Source organism: Balaenoptera ricei, chromosome 3, assembly GCF_028023285.1.
Source record: "Balaenoptera ricei isolate mBalRic1 chromosome 3, mBalRic1.hap2, whole genome shotgun sequence".
NCBI classification, from domain to species: Eukaryota; Metazoa; Chordata; class Mammalia; order Artiodactyla; family Balaenopteridae; genus Balaenoptera; species Balaenoptera ricei.
This window is the reverse complement of record NC_082641.1, coordinates 148,087,851-148,110,322: the sequence shown is the minus strand read 5'-3', so window position 1 is coordinate 148,110,322 and position 22,472 is coordinate 148,087,851. Positions and strand designations below refer to the sequence as shown.

Sequence of the window (22,472 nt, the reverse complement as noted above, 5' to 3'; positions counted from 1 at the left end):
GGCCTCCCCCCAGAACACCCAGAGATATTCTGAAGTCTTTGGAGGCGGAGATGGAGGGTGGGAGCAGAAACCGGGAGGACTTCAGGTCAGATCTGACACATAGGTGCATGTGCTTTTTTTTTTTTTTCCCAATGTTTTAAGCATAATCTTTAATATTCATTTTTCATCTATTTGCATGTGCTTTTTAAAAAGTTGTTGCCATGAGAAATCCAGAGTCTTTGTTTTGCTTGAAAATCAGAAGATCTGGCCACCCCGGCCCATATTCTTTCCCGGCAACAATCAGCTAGAAGAGCCGCCCCCTGTAAGCAAGCCCTAACTCTCCATCTTACCAAACAATGGCTTTACATGTGGCCACGTCACTCTTCTTCCGAACTTGCCTGGCCCCTGCTGGTACGTGGGTTTGAACTCGCTGAGTTCTTAGGCGTTGGAGACACAGAACCTTGGCTTCAAATGACCTTGGAAAGGTCGTATCCTGCCTGCAAACCTTGCTTTTGTCATCTGTAAATTGGAGGTGACATACCCTGATAGTAGTATGTCAATTAACTGATAGAATCATTATCTCTGGGAACCTACTTTGCAGAGTGTTAACCAACTTAAACTGTGAGACAGGCATCTTGAAGGCATTAGAAAGGAATATCCTTCCTTTCGTCTCAAGGAGCTTCCTACCATTTTTGTTCCTCAGACCCCAAACAAAACTAAGCCACTGTTTCTTTTTTCTTTTTTATATAAATTTATTTATTTATTTTTGGCTGCGTTGGGTCTTCGTTGCTGCGCGTGGACTTTCTCTAGTTGCAGCGAGCAAGGGCTACTCTTTGTTGCGGTGCACGGGCTTCTCATTGCGGTGGCTTCTCTCGTTGCGGAGCACGGGCTCTAGGCACGCGGGCTTCAGTAGTTGCAACACGTGGGCTCAGTAGTTGTGGCTCGTGGGCTCTAGAGCTCAGGCTCAGGAGTTGTGGCGCACGGGCTTAGTTGCTCCGCGGCATGTGGGATCTTCCCAGACCAGGGCTCAAACCCGTGTCCCCTGCATTGGTAGGCAGATTCTTAAACACTGCGCCACCAGGGAAGTCCCTAAGCCACTGTTTCTAATAAATAAAAATAATAACCAGCATTCATGGAGAGCCTTATGTGCCAGCTGCACTTCTCTTATTTAGTGTCCGTTATTTGTTCTGCTTCCAGCCCGGCAAAGTTGGGATTATTCTTCCTAGTTTATGGGTGAGCAGTTAGGGCCCAGAGGGTTGAATACCCTGCCCGAGGTTAACTCCTTTGGAGAAGCAATTGCCAAAGCTTTCTACCACCCTCCTGCCTCCTTCCTTCCTTCCTTCCTTCCTATGCTCGATCATCTAGGATAAGACCATTTTCAGCGAATTGTTGGGCTCTGGAGTGACACCTGTTTCCCCAGAGCAGAAATGACACCTTTGAAGAAAAATTTTCTCAGCTCCCAGCTCCACAGGCAGAGCCTATCTGGGGGCCCATTATGGCTGCATTTTAGAAGCCGTCAACTTGGATGCTTAAATATAGCGTTTCTTTGGTTCTCAGCCGGCGGCAGCAGAGAAAACATTTTGAAGGGCAAATAAATATTTATGTAGGAGGGCTCTTTGTGCACAGTAAATGTTTGATTCTGTTGCCCCAATTCCCCGGGCTGAGAGTCAATTAGGGGACCCAGAAGAGAATGTGGGAGTGAGCGTGCATACAGCACCTACGTCCCTTCCGCGGGGTTATATCAAGCATCTACTATGTGCAGGCACTGGGCCCTGCATCGCTGATGGCAGGCTGTGCTTGCATGTACCTGGAGACCTGCTTAGTGCTTTGCACTAATTATCTCATTTAACTACCACAGCTCTTCATGTTGCAGATGAGAACAGGCCGAGTTTGTTTCTGACCGGGCGTGCGTAGACATGGGCCAAGAAAACAGATAATATTCTCACTTCGTTTTCCCCCTTTTCCGCACTAAACTGTAGGCTCCTTGAGGAGTAGCTGGGGTGATAATAATTGCTGAGATGCTGTTGGGCCCTTCCTAGGGGGCAGCCCCTCTGCTAAGCACTTGCTACTTCTTTGAATCCTCACAACGACCCTCATGACCTGGGTATAAATAATTCCTCAGAAACGCAAGCTTTATGAATGAACGAATGAAAGCTGTACCAATCTGCTCACAGCCATGGCAGTGGGAAGAGAAACATCCATTTGGGTTAGACCTAAATCTCTATGCAGAAGATGTCAGAGCAAAGAAATCCTCCAATTGGATCAGCTTCTTAAGAAGGAAATAGTGTTCTCTGTGGGATTTGCCTCCCCATTCACTTTTTTCTTCTTCTTCTTCTTTTTTTTTTTTAATTGTATTTATTTATTTATTTATTTATTTTTGGCTGTGTTGGGTCTTCGTTTCTGTGTGAGGGCTTCCTCTAGTTGCGGCAAGCGGGGGCCACTCTTCATCGCGGTGCGCGGGCCTCTCACTATCGCGGCCTCTCTTGTTGCGGAGCACAGGCTCCAGACGCGGAGGCTCAGTAGTTGTGGCTCACGGGCCCAGTTGCACCGCGGCATGTGGGATCTTCCCAGACCAGGGCTCGAACCCGTGTCCCCTGCATCAGCAGGCAGATTCTCAACCACTGTGCCACCCGGGAAGCCCTTTTCTTCTTATTATTATCCTTTTTCTTGTCTTTTCTTCCTTCTCTGTAATATTTCCTTCATCCCTTTGGTGTCATTTTTTTCCCACCCTTTTAGCCATTTTCTCTTCCTCCCTCTCCTCCCTCTCTCCCTCCTCTTTCTCCCCTCCCTTCTCCTCTTCTGGCCGCCCTCTCTTCCTGCTCCTCTTTTCCCTCCTCCTCCTCCTCCTCATCTTCCTCCTGCTCCCCGCAGAGCGGGCCCTCAGGCCTTCAAGACTGTTTGCGGGAACTTCTCAGGGGGTGACGGAGCCGGAGCTGGAGCCGGCGGTGGTGGGGGGGGGGGGGGAGGAATGCAGCAACGTGGGGGAAGTAATACCAAATGTGACGTTGGTGCCAACAATCAGCCTGGAATGTAAACGCGTGCTGAACTCCAGTAATAAAGCTCTTACAGCTGGAGGGCTGGGAATGCCAGAAGGAGGGGGAATGAGGCCTTCCCTCTTAACCAGACATGGGCCAAAATCTGGTCTTTGCATCTATTTATGCCTCCAACATCCTTTCTGGCTTTTTCAAATAAAAATATTACAAAATACTTTATTTATTTTTATTTTATATTATTTTATTTTATTTATATTATTTTATTTTATAAATAAAATGTTACGGGAAGCCCCGTGATTCATGACCTCATTTATAACCCACAGAACTTGGGAATTTGGGGGGAATACTTCTCATTAAATCTATTTCCCAACTCTTTGGAGCTGCCTCCTACTTCCCCAGGAAACAACAGGAAATTCAGGATAGGTTTGGGCAGTGGGGCAAGGTGGAGCTCGCGGTGTTGAGTCTGGAAGACAGGGACGAGGGGGAACAGTGAAGAGGGACCTTCCAGCCGGGTTTGTCGGGGCTGTGCCGTGTATTTCCCACGTCCGGAACAGCCTTGTGCGTCTATGAACTTAAGTCGTGGGTCTCTTTACTCTTGGCTCTGCGTCTCGCTTTGGTGGAGGTCTCTCTTCATGAGATGGTTTTGTAGGGGTAGACAGAGTGACAGATCAGGCCAAACCAGGGGTCAGCCCACTGGTCAGCAGGACCCCCTTATCATAAAGAGGGCTCGCTTCTCTAAGGAGTAAGCCAAGAGCTCATTTCTTGGACTTTCCCATTGAATGGTGCAGCTCCTTCCCATTGCCTGAAATGATATTTTTCTTAATAAGCATTGTTCACATCTAGGAATCACTGCTTCCTTTAACCAGTGTTGACAGTAAGTCACTCTGCCTTAAATACTATGCCAAGTATGTGTAAGTCTTTCACAAGAACTTTTGCACTTTGACCATTGCAAACAGAGTGATGCTATTCTCTTGCCGAATGTTGGCAGTAAGAAAACCCTCACTCCCCTCTCCCACACCAATACCTGCCCTACCTTGGGGCTGATTTTTCTCCTGGTGTCTGCCATCTTCCTAGATGAAGGGTTAGAACCTGACTTTTCTGATATTTTCTGATATTTCCCCTTGCTGCCACCCCTGATTTAGATGTGCCCTAGTCTGAACCTCTGGGATGTGGTGTAACTAATTGAAATTAGAAAAAAAAAACAGAACAGACTTGGTGTTTTTATATTTATATATTTATATATTGAGTTACGAAGGGTAAGAGTCAACTTACGGAATTCAGCTCTGTGGGCTGAGCAGTGAGAGTCAAATACATCATTTAATATTGGGTGATTTCACCTGCCATTCTGGTCAATGCATGCCCCGGTGAACCTGAGACAGAAAACTTGAATCGGCTCCTCTCTTCCACTCCACATCCTTATACGGTAGTTTTGAGACAGATATTTTTTGTAAAATAGGTCCTTCCCTCTATTATATTGTATAATGGAGGGTGACAAACTCTGACCTGGGGAATTGGCCCAAGAACCAAGTCTGTCCCACTGCCTGTTGTTGTTAATAAAGTTTTATTAAGACACAGCCATGCTCACTTATTTGTATGGCTGTGGCTGCTTTCTTGCTACAACAGCAGAATCAGGTAGTTGTGACAGAGTTTGTATTACCCACTAAGCCTAAAATATTGACCATCTGGGCCTTTAAGAAAAAGTTTTCCTGTCCTGCTTTATATATTAACATGTATATATTACTATACAGAACTGTGTACTCAAAGCCATCCAATGCAGTGTTTTATGGGTGATTTAAGGAATTTTCAAGGGCAATTTTAACTAGCTGTAAATTTGCCTTACACACTGACTTCTATACCTAACTCTAGCAAAGATTCCCCTCCACTGTGGCACTTTGCTTTTGCTTTTTTTTTTTTTTTTTACCCCGTCTGGTCAGCTGTTTTTGGCCTCATGTGTATATAGTCATGGCACATGCTTTTGGAGGATTCTCAAAGGAAGCCTTCTCCGGAGGATGTGCTGGCTATAACAAGAGCAAGAACATCCCTGTGATGTGTTCCAGGGGCTGGAGTTTCACGGAGCCACATGTGGGTGACATACTACAGATCTGAGCCTTCATCGGTGACCCCGTTGCTTTATATTTCCCATGGTGTGGTTCCTCTTGGAATGTCCGTCGAGATGCTGAACGGTCCCCATGACTGCCTGGACTTTCTGCGGCCTCTGCTCTGTGGATACATTATTGGGAGGGAAGCATAGCTTACCCAAACCCAGTCAGGTTTGTTCCAGGTTAAAAGCAGAGCTGCAGAGCCTCGGAAGTCCTGCAGGTGAGGAGAATCTCACAGGCCAGCTTGTCCAGGGGCTCCCAATCCTGAGCATCAGAGCCCCCAAACACGCTTATGAAAAATGCAGATGCTCAGGTGCTGCCCCAGGAAGTTCTGATCCTGGAGACGTGGGGTAGGGTGTAGGCGTCTGAAGAACAACCAGGTGTGGGAGCTGCTGATCTAGTCCACACCCCTCCCTTGAGAGCTCAGGAAGATGAATTTGAAACTGACCCAGTGGATGACCAGCTAGGAATTCTGTGGGCCTTGATGATCTGTCCTCACCAACAATTTCCAAACCTATGTTAGCAGAGCCCTGGGATTTTCACACAATGCCTTTGAGGAGACAGTGACAACCATGGGGTGGTCCAAATAGCTGAGCTCTGGCCTTGTCCGTGTTCAGTCAGACTCGTTCCTTTTGTTTGTTGTATGTGTTAGGCTCAGGCTAGATTTTGTTTCTAGAGCAAGAACAGGCAAGAAAAAATACCTGCTAATGGAAAAAGGAAGCTCTTATCCCTGCATCTTGCAGCAAATCGATCCACTGAAACTTTCCTGCCAGATTCTCCTTTTCTTAAAAATCTCCAGAGAGGGGGACTCCGCCACCTAAACCTGCAAAGTGTCACCCAGTCTTCACGGTCATTTCTCTCAGCAGCTGAGAGAAAGCTGCTACCTGCAGCCGTGTGTCCTTCCGCAGCTCCCACAGGCTCTGGCTCTGAACTCTATCTGCACCAAAATCCTGCCTGCTCCAAACTGAGCTCCTTCCCTCTCTGATTCTCCCCGCTACACCCAGAAAACGACAGCTCACCTCAGCTGCTCCAACGCCTCATGTAGTCATGACTACAAGTCAAATAGTGCTTGAGTACCTGTGCCCAGCACTGTGTATGCCCTAGACAAGGCAGGCGTGACGCTCGGGTGGACCGTCCAGTCGGGGGAGAGGAAGCAGGCAGCTGGGCCCTTGTGCTTTCCCTCCTGCCTTTCTCCCAGGATGATGCAAGCGACCTTTCAGGCTCCTTCCCCGGAGCTTCACCCTGCCCCCGGCCCTGGATGTGGGGCACATACTTTGAGAAGGATTTCACCAAACCCGACAAAGTATACAGAGGAACTGGCCCCAGTGGTAACACCAGTGGCGCTGAAGCTTCACTCAGCCTGGACAGGTGGTGGCAGGGATGCAGGGCACAAAGGACCAGGGCTCATCATCCCAGTCTGGGTTCCCTTTTTTGCTGCCTCTTTGGGCCTCAGTCTTGCACAGCATCTCTGCCCTGCCACCTGCTGGCCAAAGCAGGTAGCGAGCAGGGGACTGTGAGGAAAGACCCAGCGCCCAGGCTGCAGGTGGCAGCTCTCCCCCCAGCTCCTGAGGGATCCAGGGTGCATCCTGAGTGCCCTCTGCAGAGACAACACCCACAGGCCGTGCACCATTATGGGCGGACACCAGCCCAAACACTCCCCCAGAAAGTGGCCCTGGCAGAGGCAAGGATCTGTTTTTTCTCTTGTTGCATTTCTCTTTTAACCTTTCCATTTGTATTGCCCCTGGTGTCTGTTTAGATGTTTAAATGCTTGCATATTTCTCTCGCTGTCTCTCTCTCTCTCTCTCTCTGTGTGTGTGTGTATGTGTGTGTGTGAGTGTATACAAGCACGCATGTGTGTTTAGGGTCTCATTCTCTATGTGTAGTGACTGTTCCTTGCTTCCATAGACAACCTTTACTCTTCTTAGTGCAGATCAAGCCAAAGGCAACAGCACAATGAATATGAATGATAAAATGATAGAGACATAATAGTAATAATAAGACATCCAGCACATTTGCCATTTGCTTGTGGAAACTTTTCTTTGAGGGAAGGACTGAGCTCATTTTTAACTCCAGAAACTTCTCTGTCCTCAGGTGGTGCTGATAAAAAGACTTCCTGAATGGAGATGTGTTTGAGGGGTGGGGGGAGCTGATATGTATCTGACTAGGTCAAGTTAAAGATGCCTTCCCTAAACGCTGGAGTCATTGAGCAAAGGCTGGGGATGAGGTGGGAATGAGAGGGTGAGGGCCAGGCTGGGGGGAGGGCATGTAGTCAGTGTGGAAGGACCCCAGGCAAGCTGCAGGGGGGGTTGCTGACCCACAAGCCCCAAGATGCCCAGCCCCTGATGAGTCAGGGTCTGTGTGCTTGTAAGTCAGCCCAAAACCTGTGGAAGAAGCTGGGGCCAGGTAGTCCCTGCCATCACCCAGCCTCTCCCCTGGATGTCACTGTTGTGCTGTGTGAGCAACGCTGGGGAGCGCTTATGGGACCATGAAAAACCCTCCCTGGAAGTGGCTGCCTCTTGGGGGAGGCCTGGTAGGAAAAGGCAGGACCAGACGTATGTGCAGGTATTGGGGGGATGCTCAGTGTCCCCAGGCCAACAGTGCTACCCCACGATAGCGGCTGTGGTGACACCAAGGCCCTCTGGTCCCGCCAGCCCTGGGGCAGGACTGATTCTTTTTTTTTTTTTATGATTTTCATTTTTTTTTTTTAACATCTGTATTGGAGTATAATTGCTTTACAATGGTGTGTTAGTTTCTGCTTTATAACAAAGTGAATCAGTTATACATATGTCCCCATATCTCTTCCCTCTTGCGTCTCCCTCCCTCCCACCCTCCCTATGCCACCCCTCTAGGTGGTCACAAACCACCATGCTGATCTCCCTGTGCTATGCGGCTGCTTCCCACTAGCTATCTATTTTACGCTTGGTAGTGTGTATATGTCCTGGACTGATTCTTTAGTGCAAAGAGGCTGGGGTAGCTAAGAGAACTGGGCTCAGCCTACCCCCGCCCCTTCCTCGTGGCTCTCAGGCCCTCAGGCAGAGCTCGCAAGTCAGAAGTGGTGGGAGAAGGTTCCAGGCCAGCGTGTGTGGTGGTGAAACCCAAACTCCAGCCTCCCTCTAAACAGCCGGGTGAATTTGGGGAAGTTGTCTCACGTCTCAGAGCCTCTGTTTCATCACCTACCTTAGATGGGACTCCTTATAGCTCTGTAATAATTAAATAAGCAGAGTGTACATAAAACTTAATATATAGAGAGCAGCTATTCTTACAACAAGAAATTTAGAAAGAGTGTGCAAAGGACCTTCCAAGGCCGTAGCCTGGGAGGAAAAGCATGTCTCTAATCCAATCATGAAAATAAATACTAGTGCAGAGATTAGAACAAATCAAGAGTGATTTGGCCCAGACCTAACAGAACCAATGCCCTCTTTTTTCTTCGCTTGGTTTGAGCTTCCTAAGTCGCTGGCTGCCACTTTACCGAGCCACACATGCATGTGTTTCGATCCCCGTGTTGAGAGGAAGCACCCGAGTTTAGCCCTAAAGCAGTCAGGGGATTTTTTTTTTTTTTTTTTTTTTTTTTTCCTATCTCAGTGTTGATAGATTAGATTTGGAATAACTGAAAGCAGACCTAGAACATGTTAAAAGGAAAGTGCGTGGAATGGGCTCCAAGCAGGGAGGAGAGGCACAGACCGTCAGAGGGAGGCCAGAATTTGTCAGCCTCTCCCTTGCCCTAATAGTGAATACCAGTCAGAAAGCCTTTGATCTCCTTTTGGTCTCCTTCCCTGGAATGAGATTTCACAATTGTAACTTATTAAGAGGACTCCCTGATATGAGTCAGTGTGCTGTGGCTCTGAGCCGTGTGAGCTAGTTTCACCACAGTCTCGTTCCCTTTACGTGAGTGCCGGTTTTACCAGGTTTCCGTTCACTTTGCACAAGTTAAGCATCAGTGTTGCAGATCTGCTGAGCTGGAGAGAGGTACCACCTTGGGGGCCTCTTCTTCCCTCCTTCCTCCTCCTTTCCTCTCGCATCACAGGCCCTTCCCAGTTAGGGTTCTGACGCTCATCTCTATTTCATCAGCATCCTTTAGATGATGGGAGGTACAGACCCTTCTAAGTATTGTAACAGGTTTATTAAAGTGGGACCGACACTCTCAGCTCAGGGGAAGTTTGGGATACATAGGAGAGGCCCATTTGATATTAAAGAGTCATCAAGTCCCCATACTGAATAGCTTGGGGAGGCCAAGCCTAGACTTGCTAATGACTTTGACCCACAGACGTTCAAGGAACAAACTGGAAAGGCACCCTTTTTGTGTGATTGTGCATTTGAATTTTCTGTTTTCAGGGAACACTTTGGCATCTTAATTCCATAATCGCCGACTCAACCCGCACTTCCTCTTTCAGAGTGTTTTGGGACTAGCGCCCCCAAAGAGGCTCTGTGTCTTTATGTCTGAGGGCACTGGGGAGAACAGAGGCGAGCCTGGTGTGCATCAATGGGGGGAAAGGTAAAGAGGAAAATGAGGCGGGACCCAGTGCCCGAGCAGCTGCAAAATTGTTCAAAACCATTTTCTCCACTGGGTTAATTGTTCTTCCCCATGGCGCAGAGACACCTACGCCTTTCAAAGTCTGCGTTTCTTTATTGCAAGGAGTGGCCTATTAAGAGAGACAGATCGTCTACCCAGAGCAGCTCACTCTCCACCACTCTTCCCTTTCCCTCCATCCCAGTTTCCTCCTGCTAACACCCCGGCCCCCAGGACAGAGCTCATCTGACGCTCTCCCCCCTCAGCATTAGCTTTATCACTGGGAAAATGGTTGTCAGTGCTAGGAGGAGGGGCTGGGCACACTCAAACCAGCTCTGCTTAAAGAGTAGGAATAATTACAAAATCTCAGGCCGTTATCCAATTACGTTGACACGTGGCCATTCTAGGGAGCTCTAACTGGATTAAGTTCATTATAAAAAGATTAGTCCGAGGATGGGGACCGTGCATAACAAAGTGAACCTTCAGAATGTGCACTGTTGGGCCACCAAGGACTTTGGGGGTAAAACTGAGTGAATGGCTTTGTTTATTGAATTACTGCTTAGGGATTCGCCAAGGAGTTTTGTTCAGATAGAGTTTGTGGCTTAAAGCCACGGTCAGCAGTTTCCTGTTTGTTTTCCTTTTCTCAACACTGTTCTTCAGTGCCATTGTAGTCATTGTCAAAACACTAATCCAAGATGTTTGTCGCTAATGTTCTGTGTGAGCGTGGAGGTGAGATTATTGATCAGAGTGGAGCTGAGACTCACAGAGCTCATATATTATTCACAAACTCTGCACGTATAGAGAGAGTGTGTGCCCATATAATACCTTGCATTTGCATAATGTTTCATAGCTTTACAGAGCTCTTCCACATTTGTCATTTGGCCCACACAGCAGCGCTTTGGGATAAATTGGCATTATTATAATGATTTTACAGATAATGAAACTGAGACTCAAAGAGGTTAATCTGTGGTCACCTAGCTAGATGGTCCCAGAACTGAGGTTACCACTCACAGTTGCTATTCCTAGCCTAGCATTCTACAAACACATGTGAACTCAGTTTATATATGTATTTTAAGCACAAAGTATGTGTTCAGCTCATGGCAGTTGAATATTTGGATTAACCAAGTTGGTTGAGAGCAGTTTTCTTCCTCTCTTTGCCATGAGAATTAGATGTCAGTTTTGAACAACTAATTTAGTTACTAAATACTTTCTTCTTCTTCCTGAGCTCAGGAAAATTTTGCACACAGAACACATCATGGAACTGTTTTTTGGGGGTTACCCCAAACCCTTCTTCTGGTGTATTCACTAGAGTCTGTCCTCTTTTAGGACTGACTAGAGTAAGCGCCCGAGTCCCTTCTGAAGTTCCTGGAATTAGAGACATGGATATTAACATCAGTGGAAAGATGTAAATTACCAATCGATCTCTTATAATTTGACTTAATGACGGTTTTTTGGGCCCAAACTCCTCTGGGTGAACTGGTAAGAATTTAAACTCTAAGTAGGTAAATCTGAGCTCCTGATGTCTGTTAGGGTCAGCAGTGCCTCCACTTCCTCCTCCTAAGCCCATTGCAGACATTGCTAATGGACCATCACACACTTCTCTACTTAGCCTGGGCTTGGACTTCCAACACATCTCAAAACTGACCTCCAAGTAACCACCACCGAGAGTCAAGCATTGGCTAGCAAGATGGCATCTCTTTATCCTTCTGATCCTAGACTCTGGTGACCCCCCGCAAAACTCCAGAGGCTTTGAGAGGCACAACCAGACCAACCAGTCGGTCCCTTTATGTCTGATAACATCTTATGGCCTCATTTGGTGATCAGCAATTCAAGACACTCACGGAAGGTCAAGGAGAATGTGGAATGATCAAAAAAGCTTTAGATTTAGGAAGTGACTATATTCATAGTATAGTTACAGTAAAGATTAGGGAAGAATCCAACGTTCCAAAAAAGAAAGGTTTGTGCATAAGCAGAAATCTAAATTGCTACAGACCAACGATTCTGTATACCCCCGCTTCCCCCAAAAAAGAAATGCACACAGATACAACATGCTATACAGATGTTTATTCCCTAAAGCACATCTAGCTTACAGACCAAGGTTAAAAACAAGCAAATAAACAAAACCAATATAAACTGTTGAAGTATAGTCAGGATTCTCATTTGCAAGTAGTAGAACCCAAATTAAAAATGGCTTTAAAAAAAGAAAGAAAAGGAAACTTCTTGGCACATAAAACTAAAAATTCAAGGGCTTCAGGCAAGGCTGGACCTAGCAGTTCAATAATGTCATTGGGACTTTTTCTACATGGTGGCTCCCAGTATTTCTATACTTATCACTTCAGCGTGGAGTTTGGCAGGAAAAAAAAAAAAAAGAGCTTCCCCCCCCCCCCCAATAGATCCTGTAAAAGTTCTGAAACTTATTCTGGCATGGTCATGTGCCCATCCCTGAACCAATCACTGCTTCTGGGGGATGCACTATTCACATTGGCCACCCTGAGTCATGTGGCCTCCTTGGAGACTAGCCCTGCCCCACTCCCCCTTCCACACATCAACTACTTACATTGAAAATGATGCAGATATGGTGGATTGGAGGGAAAGTTGACCACCTCTCAAATAACTGCTTGTTATATACCAGACCCAGTGCTAGATACTAAAAGAAGACATTACAAATAGGTTTAAAACTTAACAATTTGCAGATTCTTTCTATATAAATAAACCTGTTAGACCCTGACAAACATCACAAGATAAATATTTTTAGTCTTAACCACTGTACAGATGAGGACAGTTATGTTCAGAGGAGTTCTGTAACATACTTGAGTAGACCTGGCACTTGACCTTCAATTTACTCAACTGCAAATTCTGTGCCCTATGATCCCTGTGTCTGGAGAGGTGAAAATATTACCATGAAAAATTGGAATTCTTCACTCATTTACCTGAAAGAGGCAAGTCAGAAACTGGATTTCCATTTCTCCACTTGGGGACAAACCTTGAACCCCAAAGTTATGGTAAGGAGAACTGTATCCCCAACTGGGCATCAGTACTCAGGTACAATGTTAGAAACAATACCTGCTGTAGTTTATTGAGCACTTACTACATGCCAGGCACCATGTAAGCACTTTACAAAGAATATCCCATTTAATGCTGGAAACAACCATGTGGAACAGCACTTCTCATTCCTGTTAGGCAGCTGAGAAAAGCAAGTCTCAGAAGGATGAAATGACCTAACATAGGTAGTATGTGGAGCCAGAGTTTGAACCCGGCTCTCATGCGACTCTGCTATTCTTCCTACCTAGAGATGAATGGGCCTGATGTCTTCAATTTCAGTCACTGACTGAATTCATTAGAAAACAGGGTAGAGATGGGAGATGAGAAAAGCATCTATCCCCAACTTTGTGAGAGGCCAGAAAAAGTGGAAGGAAATTAGATTGTAGACAAATTCCTGGTGATTCAAAAGGCCTCAAACCAAAATAATGAGAAACAAATAAGCAGGCAAACTACAGGCTAAAACAAGAATATCATCTTTCAAAGATTTCCAAAAGTTAAGATTGACTAGGTTTTAACTGTCCAAGCCCTGTGGGCTAGTTTGCTGTCATAGGAGAGTCTTGGGTTTCACTTGTTCCTGTAACTCACTCAGGAATGACAACAGTCCTTGGGGGATCCTGAGTGGTTCCATCTGGAGACGGGGCAGACCAGCCAGAGCTTCACTGAAACACAGGGCCCACGTTCCTTTTCCCAGCCCCATCTTTTGCCACGTCTGCTTGCTGCAAACCCACATTTTCACATCGTGTATACTTTTCAAGGAACACGTCTCACAACAACACTTGGCAGCTTTCAATTTATTAGGCTTATTAGCAATTAAAACTGTCCTGAAAAGCCCAGATTTGATAGCTGGAAGATTCATTTCAGGATTGATTTAATGCAACCTGACTAGTAGTTTATTTCCCATCTCCAGGTTGGGACTAAATCACCCTCGTACCGTTGATACCCTTAGTAGGATGGTTGGTGCTTGCAAAATAGGCCAGGCTGTAAAAGAATCTGAAGACTCTAGTTGCTTCCATTTTTTTTTTAAACAGAGATGATAAAAAGTACTTTATAACTTTATGTGTCTAGGAGAGTCTGGGTTCTTTTTCTTTTTTATTCCCCTTCTTTACTATCAGTGATGTCATTTGAATATAAATAGCGGTAAATACATTCAAGGATGTGGTTCTTCTTAACAGTTGATTTGCAGCAGTGGGAAATCACCTACGTTCTCTGGAATCACCACTCTGCACGAAGGACTGGTGACATCTGGCATTCAAGATGACAAACCTATGGAGGCACCATCCAGAAGCATTTCAGCATTTAAGTCTTCTTGTTCTTAAGCCCTGGTCAGCCATCATACTTTTTCAAGATGAAGACTTGAACAGAACAAGCCTGTTATTACCAAAACAGCCAGTGGCACTCACCAAGGGCTATTAGCCTTCGTTAGCATGTATCACCCGCATCTCATTTGACAGTCGTCCTTTATTGCCTGACAGTCTAACTCAGCTTTTATCCTATCCTCCCCCCACTGCATTACCATCTGCTGAGACTGCGGCCCCAGAGTTAGTCCAATCCAGTTTAAATCCCCTCTCTGCCACCGACTCCTTGGGTAACCACGGCTATTTAACTTAACCCTGAATCTTGAGTTTGCTCATTTGCAAAACAGGGATAAACATAGGATAATGCAGTTAAGTAATGCATGAAACACTGCTAACAGAGTGCCAAGCACAAGGAAAGTGCTTAATAAATGGCAAGTGTTATTATGATGATTAATATAGGGACAGTAATAATGCTAACAGCATAAAACATGGTCTTAAATGTTACTTTTGGTTTTGTATACCAAAGTGCCTTGCATAAGTGTAGATACTGGCATATCCCATTTTATTGCACTTTGAAGATACTGCATCTTTTACAAATTGAAGGTTTGTGGTAACCCTGCATTGAACAAGTCTGTGGGCGCCATTTTTCCAACAATGTTTGCTCACTCTGTGTCTCTGTGTCACATTTTGGTAATTCTCGAGATGTTTCAAACCCTCCACGGCAAAATGATTACGATGCCCTGAGGGCTCAGGTGGTGGTTAGCATTTTTCAGTAATAAAGTATTTTTGATTAAGGTATGTACATTGTTTTTTTAGACATAATGCTATTACATACTTAGTAGACTGCAGTATAGTGTAAACATAACTTTTATATGCACTGGGAAACCAAAAAGTGTGTGTGACTTGCTTTTTTGCAATGTTCACTTTATTGCAGAGGTCTGGAACTGAACCCACTATTTCTCCGAGGTATGCCTGTAACGTGCATCCGTGAAAACTCTTGATTATAGAACATTTATTTTAAAAGATCAATTTCACTGTATTTTAAAATTATAAATATCCTAAAGCGAAATAGTGACCAATAGAGATGCTTAGGACAGCTTGCTTTACAGAAGAAGACTGCTTAAAGCTGTCTGATGTGCTTTTTTTTTTTTTTTTAAAGAAGGATATTTATTTTACTTTTTTTTTTTAAAGGAATTCCTTTATTTTTATTATTTATTTATTTATTTATTTATTTATTTATTTATTTATTTATTTATTTATTTATTTTTGGCTATGTTGGGTCTTCATTTCTGTGCGAGGGCTTTCTCTAGTTGTGGCGAACGGGGGCCACTCTTCATCGCGGTGCGCGGGCCTCTCACTGTCGCGGCCTCTCTTGTTGCAGAGCACAGGCTCCAGACGCGCAGGCTCAGTAATTGTGGCTCACGGGCCCAGTTGCTCCACGGCATGTGGGATCCTCCCAGACCAGGGCTCGAACCCGTGTCCCCTGCATTGGCAGGCAGATTCTCAACCACTGTGCCACGAGGGAAGTCCCTGATGTGCTTTTTGAATGCTTGGTTTTTCTGCGACTAAGTCTCCATCGTGTCTGCAGTGGTATAGTGTTTCACCAAGCCTCTCTGTATAGAATATACTTAGATCATCTTAAGCCCTTCTGAATTAGCAAAAATTCCAAATTTCTGAAGTGTGAGAATCCACAAGTTTTACTGTATTCCTGGGATACTCACTAGACAGCAGTTCTAGCTGAAATTCCTAAGCCAGGTATACATTCGTGTTCTTCCCTGTTGTCTATTTTAATATAGCAATCTGGGGGGGAGATGATGCTGACTTCCCATGGTGAAATGTGCCCAAGCACAGTGTGACACCTGAAGACCCCTCTCATCAATCCCAGTCCTCATCTGCAGCTGGCCTAGGTTTGTTGCCCAGGTGTCTCCACCTGCCCTGCTGCTGATTTGTCTGCCTTGGGTTCTCCTTTATTTCCTGTCCCTTGCCTCCCTCCGCCCAGGTGCCCTATTCCTGTGTGTCTACAGGGTTTCATACACCCAGTGAGAACGTTTTTTCATGTCATTGTCCCACAGTGGATCCGGAGGCATAGCATGTCTTCCATTTTGAACAAGTATCTCTGTCTTCCACCTTGGGGTAGATTGTTTTCTGCTCCAATTATTATATAGAGAAAGGGACAAAGCAGAATAAAGAGAGGAGATTAAAAATCAAATCTTAGTGTCTAAATGCCCTGAAAAGGGGTTCTTATAAATTACAATACTCATATATCGAGGTTTATTCCAGAACACGACAATATCAGCATTAGCAGCAGTACAATCATGCCGCCATGCATTTGTCACTTACGAGGTACCAGGCGACCTGCTGAGCACTTTATATGCATTTCTCACCATTTCCTGTTAAATGCCCCTTTCTCTCACACACTAATGTATTAGAATCCAACATTCTCTATAAAAGTTAGGTGCTAAAATCCATTCTTGCTGACAGTTAAATGCCGACAGAAAAATGTAGATGCTTTTTTGCCTAGTATTAGGCAGAATACACCTCATGTACTCTTATCATGGATAGAACCACAGCAAATTGTATGAATTTAGAAGTTCACCCTTCCTGCAAGTAGTTTGCTCCAACACGCCAGAACAAGGGCTTTATTGCCATACTCTGAGGAGGAAAATGTGGTAAATATACAGACCTACAGTGTCTCTGACGTGGCTGGAACCCCCTAGGATTATGTCCATGTTGTATACTTGTGTTCTGGAAGTCAGAATTACCATCTAAGGTGTTTCTGATCAGGAGACTTAGCGTGAATCTGATGGTTTGCTTCAGGAAAAAACACTGATGATTATAACTGCTATCATTTATTAGAGTCTTTTATATACCTGCCACTGGGTTGGACATCAAAGTTTATTCTTTTCTTAAAATGTATTTTACTGAAGTAGAGTTGATTTACAATGTTGTGTTAATTTCTGCTGTACAGCAGTGACTCAGCTGTACATATATATATTCTTTTTCATATTCTTTTCCATTATGGTTTATTACAGGATACTGAATATAGTTCTCTGTGCTTTACAGTAGGAACTTGTATATCCATTCCATATGTAATAGTTTCCATCTGTTAATCCCAAACTCCCAATCCTTCCCTTCCCCACTCTCTCTCCCCCTTGGCAACCACAGGTCTGTTCTCTATGTCTGTGAGTCTGGTTTTTTTTTTGTTTTTTTTTTTGTTTTTTTAAGAAATTCACGTTCTTTTATTTATTTATTTATTTATTTATGACTGTGTTGAGTCTTCGTTTCTGTGCGAGGGCTTTCTCTAGTTGCGGCAAGTGGGGACCACTCTTCATCGCGGTGTGCGGGCCTCTCACCATCGCGGCCTCTCTTGTTGCGGAGCACAGGCTCCAGACGCTCAGGCTCAGTAATTGTGGCTCACGGGCCCAGTTGCTCCGTGGCATGTGGGATCTTCCCAGACCAGGGCTCGAACCCGTGTCCCCTACATTGGCAGGCAGATTCTCAACCACTGCGCCACCAGGGAAGCCCTGTGAGTCTGTTTTTGTTTCGTAGATAACTTCATTTCTATCATATTTTAGATTCCACATATAAGTGATATCATATGGTATTTGTCTTTTTCTGACTGACTTATTTCACTTAGTATGGTAATCTCTAGATCCACCCATGTTGCTGCAAATGACATTATTTCATTCTTTTTTATGGCTGAGTAGTACTCCATTATATATATATATATGGCTATGAACATAGGGGTGCATGTATCTTTTTGAATTATAGTTTTGCCCAGAAAGATTCCCAGTGGACACCAAAGTTTATTCTAATCCTTTAAAAAAAAAAGAGTAGCTGTTAATATTCCTATCATTCAAAAAAGAAAACATGAGGTACCTGACTCACCCAAGGTCGTACAGCTAGTGAGTCATCCTAGAGCAGTAGCCTGGGATCCTCACCCATGTCTGTATCTTCCTCCCCAATCCCAGTTGCCTCCAGTGTCCCAGGCTCAGAGAAAGCCAGAACCTCCCATCCAGCCACAAAAGGTTGATGGCATCTTGGATACCACCTCGCCCTTACCCTGACCCCATATCTCATCAGTCTAGTTGATTATCTCTACAACATATAATCTATCTACTTCATCTTTTCCTACTGCCACCATCCAAGGCCAGGCTGCCACCTCCTTTTGCCTGGACTGCTACCTCCTAAATATCTCCTCCTGCACTCTTGTCCCTGTCTAACTCATCCTCCACGGAATTGGTGTCTTTCTTCTGAAATGCACCTCTGATCCCCTCGCTCTCCTGCTTAAAGCACTGTAATGGTTTCCCCCATTCTCTTAGGGCAGAAGTGAAAGACCTTCCACGTGGCCTGCTTGATTTCACCCCAGCGTCATCCCCACACTCATCCCCACGGCCCCTGTGCTCCAGGCTCAACTAGCCTTCTCCCTGTCCCTCCAATATGTGGACTCCTTCCTACCCCATAGCCCCATGGGAGTTTCTCCCCTGACTCCACCTGGTTGAGTCCTACTCATTCTTCAGACCCCAACTCGGATGTCCCTTCCTCCAGGAAGCCTTCTCTGACTGTGCCCTTGCTCCCATATACACCTCTGTGTGCAGTAAACTCACTTCCACAGCACTAAACCCAGTTATAATTACAGAGCTACTTGTGTAGTTTTTTCACCTCCAGGTACCTCCACCAAACTGGAAGCTCCAGGAGAGCAGGATTACATTGAAATCTTCACCACTGTAGCCCCAGTTCCTAGCATGGGATGAGAACCTTGTAGGTGCTCAATAAACATGTGTTCATTGACTAAACGGCAGAATGATTTCAAAGCCCACTCCCTTTACTGAATACCACGCTGCACCCATTGAGGATCCTAGCCTTGGAGCAGGGCATTATAGGTAGTCCTGGGACAAGGAAAGCTGTGTGTTTGTTATTCCAGTATGATCTAAGCTGCTCATAGGGTTAACTTCTTCCCTTCTGGTGGACATTCATTCTTCCTGGGTGGACGCTATGGCTTGGGAGGTCTTTGCAAAGACCACTTGCTTTGAGTGGGAAGGCTGTGGTCCAGGAGGGGCATGTGAATGAGCTGGCCCCATCTTTGGTCTTAGTCTAATGGTTGTTGATTTCCCATCTGCAAGTAATGGGATCCAAGTACCTTAATGCCAGGGGGCAGCTTTCTTTAGAATCTCCTTTTTCCAATTGACTAATTTCCCATCCATGTAATCCTCCCTAGGCTAAGCATGCCTAATTGTGTAGGGGAAGCTAATTGTAACTATGGGATTCCAGAGCCTTTATTTGCTAGGCCAGGTTCATTTCATTGTTTGAAATTTGCTTTCAGTCTGATGCGTTTTATTAGTTGCCAGACAAATACAAACAGATTTGCTTCTTTAATGTTTGCCATCTTGGAAAGAATATTCTTTAAACAAAAATCAGACATACATACAAAGGATGCTTCTCAAAGAAACCACACCACTGGGTCTGTGAGCACTGTGATGGGATTTCTCTGAATCTCTCCAGGGCCCTAGGAGCTCAGAACAAAATGTCACGATTTGTGCTGAAGCTCTCTTTCCCTACTCCTCATCATAACCCTACATCCCTGTGTATTTATGAAAACACCATGAAAGCCGAAACACACTCAGACTTCCCTTTCAACCGGAGTTAGCTGCATGGGTAGACCCACCAGGCTTTGTCATTTAAAAAGATCATTTCATCAGTACGGCACTGGGACAAAAAGAATGGTCAATCAACAAATACTTCTTCAGCTGCTGTGGGAGAATTAAAACAAAGGAGTGAACAGGCACTCCAAAACAACAGAGTGGAGGCTGCACCCCTGACTTTTGACGAAGAGGCTGTCTTGTGGTGGAGATAAGAGGGAATCCAGAGCTAACCAGGATAAGAGCAGATCATCCCTGCAGGCTTCCTGGAGCGGGGTTGGCCAGAGAGGCCCTGAAGGCACAGCGTGGTTCTTCCATTTCAGGACCCTACGGGAGATGGCCTGCATCTGAATGCCGACTTCAGCGTATTTTAACAGGTCACCTTGGACAAGTTAGCTATCCTCTCTGAGTCTCAGCTTCTCATCTGCAAAATGGGGGCAAGATTGATCTTCACAAAGTTATTATTCTTTTCTGTTGTTTGGCATTTAAAGATATATGAGATAATGTATATAATGTATTTGGCATAGCTCATGGACCACAATAAGGGCTTAAGAATAATTAGCCATTATTTATTGCTGTTGTTTTAGTTCCCAAAATAGGCTCTCTTGCCTCCAGATCTTTGCACAGGCTCTCTGCCCTCCTAAACCACACTGGCCTCGTCTCAAAGGCTGGCTTTGCTCTTCTCTCAGGACTGAACTTGAACGTCAGTGCTAGCGGGAAGCCTGCCCCTCGTCCTGGGTGCTCCCGCAGCCTCCTGCTTCCCCATGACTGTGATGTGGGAACACCCCGTCTCTCCCACCAGCCTGATATCTCCTGAAGGCAAAGGCACACATTGTCACACTGACCTCCGTTTCCCTCCACAATAGGTTCAATAATTATTAGTTGAATGAATGAGTGCATGAATGAGCTATTTCTCTCCTGTAGTTTCACTCCGTGCAGAGAAAACGTGAATCGGGAGTAGATCATTTAAAGGCGGGCTGTTTAAGCAGAATCCCAACCAGCAGGAAGGGGAAGCAGGCTTGGGTGGCTCAGAATCGTCAGTCTGCTCTCTCTCCTGTCTCTCCCTTCAAGCAGGAGCTTCCGATAAGTTAATTATTTCTCCGGGGAGCTCTCGCAGGTGATGAGCGCTGTGCCATCTACCAGGTGGCCTTGCCCACGTTGGCAAGTGGATCTCTTTAGAGGATAACAGAGCTGAAGTCCCGGTGAGCTTCTGGGAGGCACATCAAGCCCCTCCCCGCCCAGGAGTCCTGCAGTTCCCAGCTTTGTCAGAACTCTAGAGCCACTGCTGCCTGAGGGAGCAGATTGCAAACTCCCCCGTCAGAAAGGGAGGGGATGGAGCAAGCCACACAGCGCACCCCTGTGCTCAATAAACATTGGTTGAATACTAAATGAAGGACGAATTCCTCCTTGCCTCTCTCCCCCCTGCACAGGCCATTCAGCCCATCCTGGCCCAGTGCATCCTCTAGAAACATCTCTATCATGTCACTCTTCTGTTGAAAGATGTTGCTTCCCTCCCATTGCTTATTCAGTATAATCCCAGCTCTCCCATTGGTCCTTCTCTGACCTCCAGGGCCTGGCCGCAGATTATCCTTGTCATTTTCTCTCTTTACCCACATGGATGCTTTGGAGCCAGAGGCCTCGGACCCAAGTCCTAGCTCCAGACCTCACTAATGATGCTCTCTAGGGGCAGGGGCACAGCTCTTCAAAGCCTCAATTTCCTCATCCCTAAAAAGGCAATCACGCTTCTTGCCTCCTCGGGTAATTGCAAGAATTAGCAGAGATGCTGCTCAGAAACACTTAGCAGACTGGAAAGTCCTTTGTAATGTGCTGGTGATGATCAAATACCTTCCACTTCAGCCCGGTTGCTCTATTTGACACACCTGCCCATCTTTGCCTTGAGTCTTTGCTGAAGCTGCTGTCTCTCCTATCCGTGAGGTTCTCTATCCACTGACAGTGGATGTTGTCACCTCTGTAAGCTGGCAGTTCTCCCACTTTGCCTGGTATGCTTGGTGGCATTATTCATGCAGAAGGCTCTGTTGTAGTGTCAGCTTCGGAAGACAAGGATAGCAACTTATAATAACAGCTGCTAGTGATTGAGCTCTTGCTGTGGACCAGACTCCCACATAAGGCTATGCATGTTGCACAGTGTTCAACTCTAGGGGGCGCTACCCGGATTGTAGTCTATGCTGCTGAATGAAGTCTTTACACACGTGGGGCAGGTTTAGCCGTGCGTGACCTCGCTGAATTCTCACAGTAGCCCTAAGAGGCAGGCTTCCCCATTTTACAGATATAGAAACAGACCCAGAGGGTACGAATTGGCCCAAGTCACACAACTAGATATGGAGGAGCTGGGATCTGACCGCAGTGCTGTTTCCCGCCAAGTTTGTTGGTGATTCAGCATGCTGCCTCATGGGGTGTCCCTGGGCAGGTCCTTGCCCACATCATGCATGTTGATTGACTAACAGATGAGTATACACTAGGGCTTTGCTATCTGCAAGGAATTTTGCCAACCAAAAAAAAAAAAAAGCAGCAGGAACTACTGCTGTTTCTGTCTCCTTATATGTCGGGGCCCAGGAAGAGAGACACCTACAGAGAAGAAACTCATTTTTTTTTTTTTTTCCTCGTCCCCTTTCTCTCCTCGTCCCCTTTCTCTCCTTCTTATCTGGTCCAGAAGAATAACTTGCAAATTTGTGATGTCTTCTACCAAAAAGAAAAGTGTCAGGAATGGGGTAGGGAGTTGGGATTGGAGGTTCGATTGGGAGAAATGGCCCCAAAGGGTCCTGGCCACCTGCCGGGGAACTCCTGGCATATGGCAGCCAGACTCCTCTGCAGCGGGCAGCCTCCCCTCTCTTCACCAGCCTGTGATCCTCAGCGATAACATGTGGTCTTGATTCCATCATATTTGAAATCACCACCAT

The 22,472-nt window shown here is 45.8% G+C and overlaps 1 protein-coding gene across 2 annotated transcripts in view; it reads left to right on the top strand.

Annotated features, from left to right (window-relative positions):
- SLIT3 (slit guidance ligand 3) overlaps positions 1–22,472 on the top strand; it is a 618,579-nt gene that overhangs the window by 329,326 nt on the left and 266,781 nt on the right. The window lies entirely within an intron of this gene.